Genomic DNA, 14,594 nt, shown 5'->3' with positions numbered 1-14,594 from the left:
CAGCGAAACCAGGTTTAATGGACTGTTTCAGTGTGGTACCACACTACTTCGTGATCTAAACCAGACAAAACCCAGGATCTGTTCATCAAGAATGTGAAAAACGCGAAACTGTGAGCCTGATGAGGGCAAATCTTACACCTAACCCAGACCTAAGATGCATTATCCTCTAAAATATTTATGCAGACCAGGTTTCATTGAATCTTTCAGTGTGGTACCACTTTACTACGTGATCCAATCCAGAAATAGCCCAGGATCTAGCCATGAAGTATGAGAAATATGCGACAGTAAGAGCCTGATGAGGGCAAATCCTAGACCTGTCCCAGACCTAACTTGCGTTATCCTCTAAAATATTGATCGAAACCAGGTTTAATTGACTGTTTCAGCGTGGTACCACACTACTTCGTGATCCAAACCAGACAAAACCCAGGATCTGTTCACCAAGTATGTGAAAAACGCGAAAGTATGAGTCTGATGAGGTCAAATCCCAGACCTATCCCAGACCTAACTTGCGTTATCCACTAAAATTTTGATCGAAACCAGGTTTAATTGACTGTTTCAGCGTGGTACCACATTACTACGTGATACAATCGAGAAACAGCTCAGGATCCGTTCAACAAGTATTTGAAGAATGCGAAAGTATGAGTCTGATGAGTGAAAATCCCAGGCCTAACCTAGACCTAACATGCGTTATCCTCTATAATATTGATCGAAACCAGGTTTAATCTACTGTTTCAGTGTGGTACCACATTACTATGTGATCCAAACTAGAAAATAACCCAGGATCTGTTCAAGGAGTATGTGAAGTGTGCGAAAGTATGATTCTGATGAGGTCAAATCCCAGACCTATCCCAGACCTAACTTGCGTTATCCTCTAACATTTTGATCGAAACCAGGTTTAATCGACTGTTTCGGTGTGGTCCCACATTACTACGTGATCCAAACCAGAAAAAACCCAGGATCCGTTCAACAAGTATGTGAAGAATGCGAAAGTATGAGTCTGATGAGTGAATATCCTAGACCTAACCTAGACCTAACATGCGTTATCCCCTAAAATATTGATCCAAACCAGGTTTAATGGACTGTTTCTGTGTGGTACCACACTACTACGTAATCCAAACCAGAAAAAACCCAGGATCTGTTCAACAAGTATGTGAAAAACGCGAAAGTATGAGCCTGATGAGGGCAAATCCCAGCCATATCCCAGACCTAACTTGCGTTGTCCTCTAAGATATTGATGGAAACCAGGTTTAATTGAATGTTTCAGTGTTGTACTTCATTACTACGTGATGCAATCCAGAAAAAGCCCAGGATCTAGCCATCAAGTATGAGAAATATGCGAAAGAATGAGCCTGATGAGAGCAAATCCCAGACCTAACCTAGACCTAACATGAATTATTCTCTAAAATATTGATCGAAACCAGGTTTAATTGACTGCTTCAGTGTGGTCCCATATTACTACGTGATCCAAACCAGAAAAAACCCAGGATCCGTTCAACAAGTATGTGAAGAAGGCGAAAGTATGAGTCTGATGAGTGAAAATCCCAGGCCTAACCTAGACCTAACATGAGTTATACTCTAAAATATTGATCGAAACCTGGTTTAACCGACTGTTTCAGTGTGGTACCGCATTACTATGTGATCCAAACCAGAAAATAACCCAGGATCTGTGCAAGGAGTATGTGAAGTGTGCGAAAGTATGAGTCTGATGAGGTCAAATCCCAGAACTATCCCAGACCTTACTTGCGTTATCCTCTAAAATTTTGATCGAAACCAGGTTTAATCGACTGTTTCAGTGTGGTACCACATTACTATGTGATCCAAACCAGAAAATAACCCAGGATCTGTTCAAGGAGTATGTGAAGTGTGCGAAAGTATGAGTCTGATGAGTGAAAATCCCAGACCTAACCTAGACCTAACATGCGCTATCCCCTAAAATATTGATCCAAACCAGGTGTAATGGACTGTTTCAGTGTGGTACCACACTACTACGTAATCCAAACCAGAAAAAACCCAGGATCTGTTCAACAAGTACGTGAAAAACGCGAAAGTATGAGCCTGATGAGGGCAAATCCCAGCCATATCCCAGACCTAACTTGCGTTGTCCTCTAAGATATTGATGGAAACCAGGTTTAATTGAATGTTTCAGTGTTGTACTTCATTACTACGTGATGCAATCCAGAAAAAGCCCAGGATCTAGCCATCAAGTATGAGAAATATGCGAAAGAATGAGCCTGATGAGAGCAAATCCCAGACCTAACCTAGACCTAACATGAATTATTCTCTAAAATATTGATCGAAACCAGGTTTAATTGACTGCTTCAGTGTGGTCCCATATTACTACGTGATCCAAACCAGAAAAAACCCAGGATCCGTTCAACAAGTATGTGAAGAAGGCGAAAGTATGAGTCTGATGAGTGAAAATCCCAGGCCTAACCTAGACCTAACATGAGTTATACTCTAAAATATTGATCGAAACCTGGTTTAACCGACTGTTTCAGTGTGGTACCGCATTACTATGTGATCCAAACCAGAAAATAACCCAGGATCTGTGCAAGGAGTATGTGAAGTGTGCGAAAGTATGAGTCTGATGAGGTCAAATCCCAGAACTATCCCAGACCTTACTTGCGTTATCCTCTAAAATTTTGATCGAAACCAGGTTTAATCGACTGTTTCAGTGTGGTACCACATTACTATGTGATCCAAACCAGAAAATAACCCAGGATCTGTTCAAGGAGTATGTGAAGTGTGCGAAAGTATGAGTCTGATGAGTGAAAATCCCAGACCTAACCTAGACCTAACATGCGCTATCCCCTAAAATATTGATCCAAACCAGGTGTAATGGACTGTTTCAGTGTGGTACCACACTACTACGTAATCCAAACCAGAAAAAACCCTGGATCTGTTCAACAAGTACGTGAAAAACGCGAAAGTATGAGCCTGATGAGGGCTAATCCCAGACATATCCCAGACCTAACTTGCGTTGTCCTCTAAGATATTCATGGAAACCAGGTTTAATTGAATGTTTCAGTGTTGTACTTCATTACTACGTGATGCAATCCAGAAAAAGCCCAGGATCTAGCCATCAAGTATGAGAAATATGCGAAAGAATGAGCCTGATGAGAGCAAATCCCAGACCTAACCTAGGCCTAACATGCGTTATCCTCTAAAATATTGAGCGAAACCAGGTTTAATGGATTGTTTCAGTGTGGTACCACACTACTTCGTGATCCAAACCAGACAAAACCCAGGATCTGTTCAACAAGAATGTGAAAAACGCGAAACTGTGAGCCTGATGAGGGCATATCTTAGACCTAACCCAGACCTAAGATGCGTTATCCTCTAAAATATTTATCCAGACCAGGTTTCATTGAATGTTTCAGTGTGGTACCACTTTACTACGTGATCCAATCCAGAGATGGCCCAGGATCTAGCCATGAAGTATGAGAAATATGCGAAAGTAAGAGCCTGATGAGGGCAAATCTTAGACCTATCCCAGACCTAACTTGCGTTATCCTCTAAAATATTGATCGAAACCAGGTTTAATCGACTGTTTCAGTGTGGTACCACATTACTACGTGATCCAAACCAGAAAATAACGCAGGATCTGTTCAAGGAGTATGTGAAGTGTGCGAAAGTATGAGTCTGATGAGTGAAAATCCCAGGCCTAACCTAGACCTAACACGCGTTATCCTCTAAAATATTGATCGAAACCAGGTTTAATCTACTGTTTCTGTGTGGTACCACATTACTATGTGATCCAAACCAGAAAATAACCCAGGATCTGTTCAAGGAGTATGTGAAGTGTGCGAAAGTATGATTCTGATGAGGTCAAATCCCAGACCTATCCCAGACCTAACTTGCGTTATCCTCTAACATTTTGATCGAAACCAGGTTTAATCGACTGTTTCGGTGTGGTCCCACATTACTACGTGATCCAAACCAGAAAAAACCCAGGATCCGTTCAACAAGTATGTGAAGAATGCGAAAGTATGAGTCTGATGAGTGAAAATCCCAGACCTAACCTAGACCTAACATGCGTTATCCCCTAAAATATTGATCCAAACCAGGTTTAATGGACTGTTTCAGTGTGGTACCACACTACTACGTAATCCAAACCAGAAAAAACCCAGGATCTGTTCAACAAGTATGTGAAAAACGCGAAAGTATGAGCCTGATGAGGGCAAATCCCAGACATATCCCAGACCTAACTTGCGTTGTCCTCTAAGATATTGATGGAAACCAGGTTTAATTGAATGTTTCAGTGTTGTACTTCATTACTACGTGATGCAATCCAGAAAAAGCCCAGGATCTAGCCATCAAGTATGAGAAATATGCGAAAGAATGAGCCTGATGAGAGCAAATCCCAGACCTAACCTAGGCCTAACATGCGTTATCCTCTAAAATATTGAGCGAAACCAGGTTTAATGGATTGTTTCAGTGTGGTACCACATTACTATGTGATCCAAACTAGAAAATAACCCAGGATCTGTTCAAGGAGTATGTGAAGTGTGCGAAAGTATGATTCTGATGAGGTCAAATCCCAGACCTATCCCAGACCTAACTTGCGTTATCCTCTAACATTTTGATCGAAACCAGGTTTAATCGACTGTTTCGGTGTGGTCCCACATTACTACGTGATCCAAACCAGAAAAAACCCAGGATCCGTTCAACAAGTATGTGAAGAATGCGAAAGTATGAGTCTGATGAGTGAATATCCCAGACCTAACCTAGACCTAACATGCGTTATCCCCTAAAATATTGATCCAAACCAGGTTTAATGGACTGTTTCTGTGTGGTACCACACTACTACGTAATCCAAACCAGAAAAAACCCAGGATCTGTTAAACAAGTATGTGAAAAACGTGAAAGTATGAGCCTGATGAGGGCAAATCCCAGCCATATCCCAGACCTCACTTGCGTTGTCCTCTAAGATATTGATGGAAACCAGGTTTAATTGAATGTTTCAGTGTTGTACTTCATTACTACGTGATGCAATCCAGAAAAAGCCCAGGATCTAGCCATCAAGTATGAGAAATATGCGAAAGAATGAGCCTGATGAGAGCAAATCCCAGACCTAACCTAGACCTAACATGAATTATTCTCTAAAATATTGATCGAAACCAGGTTTAATTGACTGCTTCAGTGTGGTCCCATATTACTACGTGATCCAAACCAGAAAAAACCCAGGATCCGTTCAACAAGTATGTGAAGAAGGCGAAAGTATGAGTCTGATGAGTGAAAATCCCAGGCCTAACCTAGACCTAACATGAGTTATACTCTAAAATATTGATCGAAACCTGGTTTAACCGACTGTTTCAGTGTGGTACCGCATTACTATGTGATCCAAACCAGAAAATAACCCAGGATCTGTGCAAGGAGTATGTGAAGTGTGCGAAAGTATGAGTATGATGAGGTCAAATCCCAGAACTATCCCAGACCTTACTTGCGTTATCCTCTAAAATTTTGATCGAAACCAGGTTTAATCGACTGTTTCAGTGTGGTACCACATTACTATGTGATCCAAACCAGAAAATAACCCAGGATCTGTTCAAGGAGTATGTGAAGTGTGCGAAAGTATGAGTCTGATGAGTGAAAATCCCAGACCTAACCTAGACCTAACATGCGCTATCCCCTAAAATATTGATCCAAACCAGGTGTAATGGACTGTTTCAGTGTGGTACCACACTACTACGTAATCCAAACCAGAAAAAACCCAGGATATGTTCAACAAGTACGTGAAAAACGCGAAAGTATGAGCCTGATGAGGGCAAATCCCAGACATATCCCAGACCTAACTTGCGTTGTCCTCTAAGATATTCATGGAAACCAGGTTTAATTGAATGTTTCAGTGTTGTACTTCATAACTACGTGATGCAATCCAGAAAAAGCCCAGGATCTAGCCATCAAGTATGAGAAATATGCGAAAGAATGAGCCTGATGAGAGCAAATCCCAGACCTAACCTAGGCCTAACATGCGTTATCCTCTAAAATATTGAGCGAAACCAGGTTTAATGGATTGTTTCAGTGTGGTACCACACTACTTCGTGATCCAAACCAGACAAAACCCAGGATCTGTTCAACAAGAATGTGAAAAACGCGAAACTGTGAGCCTGATGAGGGCAAATCTTAGACCTAACCCAGACCTAAGATGCGTTATCCTCTAAAATATTTATCCAGACCAGGTTTCATTGAATGTTTCAGTGTGGTACCACTTTACTACGTGATCCAATCCAGAGATGGCCCAGGATCTAGCCATGAAGTGTGAGAAATATGCGAAAGTAAGAGCCTAATGAGGGCAAATCTTAGACCTATCCCAGACCTAACTTGCGTTATCCTCTAAAATATTGATCGAAACCAGGTTTAATCGACTGTTTCAGTGTGGTACCACATTACTACGTGATCCAAACAAGAAAATAACCCAGGATCTGTTCAAGGAGTACGTGAAGTGTGCGAAAGTATGAGTCTGATGAGTGAAAATCCCAGACCTAACCTAGACCTAACATGCGCTATCCCCTAAAATATTGATCCAAACCAGGTGTAATGGACTGTTTCAGTGTGGTACCACACTACTACGTAATCCAAACCAGGAAAAACCCAGGATCTGTTCAACAAGTATGTGAAAAACGCGAAAGTATGAGCCTGATGAGGGCAAATCCCAGACATATCCCAGACCTAACTTGCGTTGTCCTCTAAGATATTCATGGAAACCAGGTTTAATTGAATGTTTCAGTGTTGTACTTCATAACTACGTGATGCAATCCAGAAAAAGCCCAGGATCTAGCCATCAAGTATGAGAAATATGCGAAAGAATGAGCCTGATGAGAGCAAATCCCAGACCTAACCTAGACCTAACATGAATTATTCTCTAAAATATTGATCGAAACCAAGTTTAATTGACTGCTTCAGTGTGGTCCCACATTACTACGTGATCCAAACCAGAAAAAACCCAGGATCCGTTCAACAAGTATGTGAAGAATGCGAAAGTATGAGTCTGATGAGTGAAAATCCCAGGCCTAACCTAGACCTAACATGAGTTATACTCTAAAATATTGATCGAAACCTGGTTTAACCGACTGTTTCAGTGTGGTACCGCATTACTATGTGATCCAAACCAGAAAATAACCCAGGATCTGTTCAAGGAGTATGTGAAGTGTGCGAAAGTATGAGTCTGATGAGGTAAAATCCCAGAACTATCCCAGACCTAACTTGCGTTATCCTCTAAAATTTTGATCGAAACCAGGTTTAATCGACTGGTTCAGTGTGGTACCACACTACTACGTGATCCAAACCAGAAAAAACCCAGGATCTGTTCAACAAGTATGTGAAAAACGCGAAAGTATGAGCCTGATGAGGGCAAATCCCAGACATATCCCAGACCTAACTTGCGTTGTCCTCTAAGATATTGATGGAAACCAGGTTTAATCGACTGTTTCAGTGTGGTACCACATTACTACGTGATCCAAACCAGAAAAAACCCAGGATCTGTCCAACAAGTATGTGAAGAATGCGAAAGTATGAGTCTGATGAGTGAAAATCCCAGGCCTAACCTAGACCTAACATGAGTTATCCTCTAAAATTTTGATCGAAACCAGGTTTAATCGACTGTTTCAGTGTGGTACCACACTATTACGTGATCCAAACCAGAAAAAACCCAGGATCCGTTCAACAAGTATGTGAAGAATGCGAAAGTATGAGTCTGATGAGTGAAAATCCCAAGCCTAACCTAGACCTAACATGAGTTATACTCTAAAATATTGATCGAAACCTGGTTTAATCGACTGTTTCAGTGTGGTACCGCATTACTATGTGATCCAAACCAGAAAATAACCCAGGATCTGTTCAACGAGTATGTGAAGTGTGCGAAAGTATGAGTCTGATCAGTGAAAATCCCAGGCCTAACCTAGACCTAGCTTGCGTTATCCTCTAAAATATTGATCGAAACCAGGTTGAATCGACTGTTTCAGTGTGGTACCACATTACTACGTGACCCAAACCAGAAAAAACCCATGATCTGTTCAACAAGTATGTGAAAAACGCGAAAGTATGAGCCTGATGAGGGCAAATCCCAGACCTATCCCAGACCTAACTTGCGTTATCCTCTAAAATACTGATCGAAACCAGGTTTAATTGACCGTTTCAGTGTGGTACCGCATTACTACGTGATCCAAACCAGAAAAAACCCAGGATCCGTCCAACGAGTATGTGAAGCATGCGAAAGTATGAGCCTGATCAGTGAAAATCACAGGCCATACCTAGACCTAACTTGCGTTGTCCTCTAAAATATTGATGGAAACCAGGTTTCATTGACTGTTTCAGTGTGGTACTACATTACTACGTGATGCAGTCCAGAAAAAGCCCAGGATCTAGCCATCAAGTATGAGAAATATGCGAAAGAATGAGCCGGATGAGAGCAAATCCCAGACCTAACCTAGACCTAACATGCGTTATCCTCTAAAATATTGAGCGAAACCAGGTTTAATGGACTGTTTCAGTGTGGTACCACACTACTGCGTGATCCAAACCAGAAAAAAACCCAGGATCTGTTCAACAAGTATGTGAAGCATGCGAAAGTATGAGTCTGATCAGTGAAAATCACAGGCCATACCTAGACCTAACTTGCGTTGTCCTCTAAAATATTGATCGAAACCAGGTTTAATCGACTGTTTCAGTGTGGTACCACATTACTACGTGATCCAAACCAGAAAAAACACAGGATCCGTTCAACAAGTATGTGAAGAATGCGAAAGTATGAGTCTGATCAGTGAAAATCCCAGGCCTAACCTAGACCTAACATGCGTTATCTTCAAAAATATTGATCGAAACCTGGTTTAATCGACTGTTTCAGTGTGGTACCACATTACTATGTGATCCAAACCAGAAAATAACCCACGATCTGTTCAACGAGTATCTGAAGTGTGCGAAAGTATGAGTCTGATGAGGTCAAATCCCAGACCTAACATAGACCTAACATGAATTATTCTCTAAAATATTGATCGAGACCAGGTTTAATCGACTGTTTCAGTGTGTGACCGCATTACTACGTGATCCAAACCAGAAAAAACCCAGGATCAGTTCAACAAGTATGTGAAGAATGCGAAAGTATGAGTCTGATGAGTGAAAATCCCAGGGCTAACCTAGACCTAACATGCGTTATCCTCTAAAATATTGATCGAAACCAGGTTTAATCGACTGTTTCAGTGTGGTACCGCATTACTACGTGATCCAAACCAGAAAAAACCCAGGATCAGTTCAACAAGTATGTGAAGAATGCGAAAGTATGAGTCTGATGAGTGAAAATCCCAGTGCTAACCTAGACCTAACATGCGTTATCCACTAAAATATTGATCCAAACCAGGTTTAATGGACTGTTTCAGTGTGGTACCACACTACTACGTAATCCAAACCAGAAAAAACCCAGGATCTGTTCAACAAGTATGTGAAAAACGCGAAAGTATGAGCCTGATGAGGGCAAATCCCAGACATATCCCAGACCTAACTTGCGTTGTCCTCTAAGATATTGATGGAAACCAGGTTTAATTGAATGTTTCAGTGTTGTACTTCATTACTACGTGATGCAATCCAGAAAAAGCCCAGGATCTAGCCATCAAGTATGAGAAATATGCGAAAGAATGAGCCTGATGAGAGCAAATCCCAGACCTAACCTAGACCTAACATGAATTATTCTCTAAAATATTGATCGAAACTTGGTTTAATTGACTGCTTCAGTGTGGTCCCACATTACTACGTGATCCAAACTAGAAAAAACCCAGGATCCGTTCAACAAGTATGTGAAGAATGCGAAAGTATGAGTCTGATGAGTGAAAATCCCAGGCCTAACCTAGACCTAACATGAGTTATACTCTAAAATATTGATCGAAACCTGGTTTAACCGACTGTTTCAGTGTGGTACCGCATTACTATGTGATCCAAACCAGAAAATAACCCAGGATCTGTGCAAGGAGTATGTGAAGTGTGCGAAAGTATGAGTCTGATGAGGTCAAATCGCAGAACTATCCCAGACCTTACTTGCGTTATCCTCTAAAATTTTGATCGAAACCAGGTTTAATCGACTGTTTCAGTGTGGTACCACATTACTATGTGATCCAAACCAGAAAATAACCCAGGATCTGTTCAAGGAGTACGTGAAGTGTGCGAAAGTATGAGTCTGATGAGTGAAAATCCCAGACCTAACCTAGACCTAACATGCGCTATCCCCTAAAATATTGATCCAAACCAGGTGTAATGGACTGTTTCAGTGTGGTACCACACTACTACGTAATCCAAACCAGGAAAAACCCAGGATCTGTTCAACAAGTATGTGAAAAACGCGAAAGTATGAGCCTGATGAGGGCAAATCCCAGACATATCCCAGACCTAACTTGCGTTGTCCTCTAAGATATTCATGGAAACCAGGTTTAATTGAATGTTTCAGTGTTGTACTTCATAACTACGTGATGCAATCCAGAAAAAGCCCAGGATCTAGCCATCAAGTATGAGAAATATGCGAAAGAATGAGCCTGATGAGAGCAAATCCCAGACCTAACCTAGACCTAACATGAATTATTCTCTAAAATATTGATCGAAACCAAGTTTAATTGACTGCTTCAGTGTGGTCCCACATTACTACGTGATCCAAACCAGAAAAAACCCAGGATCCGTTCAACAAGTATGTGAAGAATGCGAAAGTATGAGTCTGATGAGTGAAAATCCCAGGCCTAACCTAGACCTAACATGAGTTATACTCTAAAATATTGATCGAAACCTGGTTTAACCGACTGTTTCAGTGTGGTACCGCATTACTATGTGATCCAAACCAGAAAATAACCCAGGATCTGTTCAAGGAGTATGTGAAGTGTGCGAAAGTATGAGTCTGATGAGGTAAAATCCCAGAACTATCCCAGACCTAACTTGCGTTATCCTCTAAAATTTTGATCGAAACCAGGTTTAATCGACTGGTTCAGTGTGGTACCACACTACTACGTGATCCAAACCAGAAAAAACCCAGGATCTGTTCAACAAGTATGTGAAAAACGCGAAAGTATGAGCCTGATGAGGGCAAATCCCAGACATATCCCAGACCTAACTTGCGTTGTCCTCTAAGATATTGATGGAAACCAGGTTTAATCGACTGTTTCAGTGTGGTACCACATTACTACGTGATCCAAACCAGAAAAAACCCAGGATCTGTCCAACAAGTATGTGAAGAATGCGAAAGTATGAGTCTGATGAGTGAAAATCCCAGGCCTAACCTAGACCTAACATGAGTTATCCTCTAAAATTTTGATCGAAACCAGGTTTAATCGACTGTTTCAGTGTGGTACCACACTATTACGTGATCCAAACCAGAAAAAACCCAGGATCCGTTCAACAAGTATGTGAAGAATGCGAAAGTATGAGTCTGATGAGTGAAAATCCCAAGCCTAACCTAGACCTAACATGAGTTATACTCTAAAATATTGATCGAAACCTGGTTTAATCGACTGTTTCAGTGTGGTACCGCATTACTATGTGATCCAAACCAGAAAATAACCCAGGATCTGTTCAACGAGTATGTGAAGTGTGCGAAAGTATGAGTCTGATCAGTGAAAATCCCAGGCCTAACCTAGACCTAGCTTGCGTTATCCTCTAAAATATTGATCGAAACCAGGTTGAATCGACTGTTTCAGTGTGGTACCACATTACTACGTGACCCAAACCAGAAAAAACCCATGATCTGTTCAACAAGTATGTGAAAAACGCGAAAGTATGAGCCTGATGAGGGCAAATCCCAGACCTATCCCAGACCTAACTTGCGTTATCCTCTAAAATACTGATCGAAACCAGGTTTAATTGACCGTTTCAGTGTGGTACCGCATTACTACGTGATCCAAACCAGAAAAAACCCAGGATCCGTCCAACGAGTATGTGAAGCATGCGAAAGTATGAGCCTGATCAGTGAAAATCACAGGCCATACCTAGACCTAACTTGCGTTGTCCTCTAAAATATTGATGGAAACCAGGTTTCATTGACTGTTTCAGTGTGGTACTACATTACTACGTGATGCAGTCCAGAAAAAGCCCAGGATCTAGCCATCAAGTATGAGAAATATGCGAAAGAATGAGCCGGATGAGAGCAAATCCCAGACCTAACCTAGACCTAACATGCGTTATCCTCTAAAATATTGAGCGAAACCAGGTTTAATGGACTGTTTCAGTGTGGTACCACACTACTGCGTGATCCAAACCAGAAAAAAACCCAGGATCTGTTCAACAAGTATGTGAAGCATGCGAAAGTATGAGTCTGATCAGTGAAAATCACAGGCCATACCTAGACCTAACTTGCGTTGTCCTCTAAAATATTGATCGAAACCAGGTTTAATCGACTGTTTCAGTGTGGTACCACATTACTACGTGATCCAAACCAGAAAAAACACAGGATCCGTTCAACAAGTATGTGAAGAATGCGAAAGTATGAGTCTGATCAGTGAAAATCCCAGGCCTAACCTAGACCTAACATGCGTTATCTTCAAAAATATTGATCGAAACCTGGTTTAATCGACTGTTTCAGTGTGGTACCACATTACTATGTGATCCAAACCAGAAAATAACCCACGATCTGTTCAACGAGTATCTGAAGTGTGCGAAAGTATGAGTCTGATGAGGTCAAATCCCAGACCTAACATAGACCTAACATGAATTATTCTCTAAAATATTGATCGAGACCAGGTTTAATCGACTGTTTCAGTGTGTGACCGCATTACTACGTGATCCAAACCAGAAAAAACCCAGGATCAGTTCAACAAGTATGTGAAGAATGCGAAAGTATGAGTCTGATGAGTGAAAATCCCAGGGCTAACCTAGACCTAACATGCGTTATCCTCTAAAATATTGATCGAAACCAGGTTTAATCGACTGTTTCAGTGTGGTACCGCATTACTACGTGATCCAAACCAGAAAAAACCCAGGATCAGTTCAACAAGTATGTGAAGAATGCGAAAGTATGAGTCTGATGAGTGAAAATCCCAGTGCTAACCTAGACCTAACATGCGTTATCCACTAAAATATTGATCGAAGCCAGGTTTAATCGACTGTTTCAGTGTGGTATCACACTACTACGTGACCCAAACCAGAAAAAACCCATGATCTGTTCAACAAGTATGTGAAAAACGCGAAACTGTGAGCCTGATGAGGGCAAATCTTAGACCTAACCCAGTCCTAAGATGCGTTATCCTCTAAAATATTTATCCAGACCAGGTTTCATTGAATGTTTCAGTGTGGTACCACTTTACTACGTGATCCAATCCAGAAATAGCGCAGGATCTAGCCATGAAGTATGAGAAATATGCGAAAGTAAGAGCCTGATGAGGGCAAATCCTAGACCTATCCCAGACGTAACTTGCGTTATCCTCTAAAATATTGATCGAAACCAGGTTTAATTGACCGTTTCAGTGTGGTACCACATTACTATGTGATCCAAACCAGAAAAAACCCAGGATCCGTTCAACAAGTATGTGAAGCATGCGAAAGTATGAGTCTGATCAGTGAGAATCACAGGCCATACCTAGACCTAACTTGCGTTGTCCTCTAAAATATTGATGAAAACCAGGTTTCATTGACTGTTTCAGTGTGGTACTACCTTACTACGTGATGCAATCCAGAAAAAGCCCAGGATCTAGCCATCAAGTATGAGAAATATGCGAAAGAATGAGCCGGATGAGAGCAAATCCCAGACCTAACCTAGACCTAACATGCGTTATCCTCTAAAATATTGAGCGACACCAGGTTTAATGGACTGTTTCAGTGTGGTACCACACTACTGCGTGATCCAAACCAGAAAAAACCCAGGATCTGTTCAACAAGTATGTGAAAAACGCGAAACTGTGAGCCTGATGAGGGCAAATCTTAGACCTAACCCAGACCTAAGATGCGTTATCCTCTAAAATATTTATCCATACCAGGTTTCATTGAATGTTTCAGTGTGGTACCACTTTACTACGTGATCCACTCCAGAACTAGCCCAGGATCTAGCCATGAAGTATGAGAAATATGCGAAAGTAAGAGCCTGATGAGGGCAAATCCTAGTCCTATCCCAGACGTAACTTGCGTTATCCTCTAAAATATTGATCGAAACCAGGTTTAATTGACTGTTTCAGCGTGGTACCACATTGCTACGTGATACAATCCAGAAACAGCCCAGGATCTAGCAATGAAGTATGAGAAATATGCGAAAGTATGAGCCTGATGAGGGCAAATCCTAGACCTAACCCAGACCTAACATGCGTTATCCTCTAAAATATTTATCAAGACCAGGTTTAATTGATTGTTTCAGTGTGGTCCCACATTACTACGTGATCCAAACCAGAAAAACCCAGGATCTGTTCAACAAGTATGTGAAGAATGCGAAAGTAAGAGCCTGATGAGGGCAAATCCTAGACCTATCCCAGACGTAACTTGCGTTATCCTCGAAAATATTGATCGAAACCAGGTTTAATTGACCGTTTCAGTGTGGTACCACATTACTACGTGATCCAAACCTGAAAAAACCCAGGATCCGTTCAACAAGTATGTGAAGCATGCGAAAGTATGAGTCTGATCAGTGAAAATCACAGGCCATA

The sequence above is a fragment of the Colletes latitarsis genome, unplaced genomic scaffold, assembly GCF_051014445.1.
Source record: "Colletes latitarsis isolate SP2378_abdomen unplaced genomic scaffold, iyColLati1 scaffold0007, whole genome shotgun sequence".
In the NCBI taxonomy this organism is placed as follows: Eukaryota; Metazoa; Arthropoda; class Insecta; order Hymenoptera; family Colletidae; genus Colletes; species Colletes latitarsis.
The sequence above is the reverse complement of the archived record's forward strand: the minus strand, read 5'-3'. Positions refer to the sequence as shown.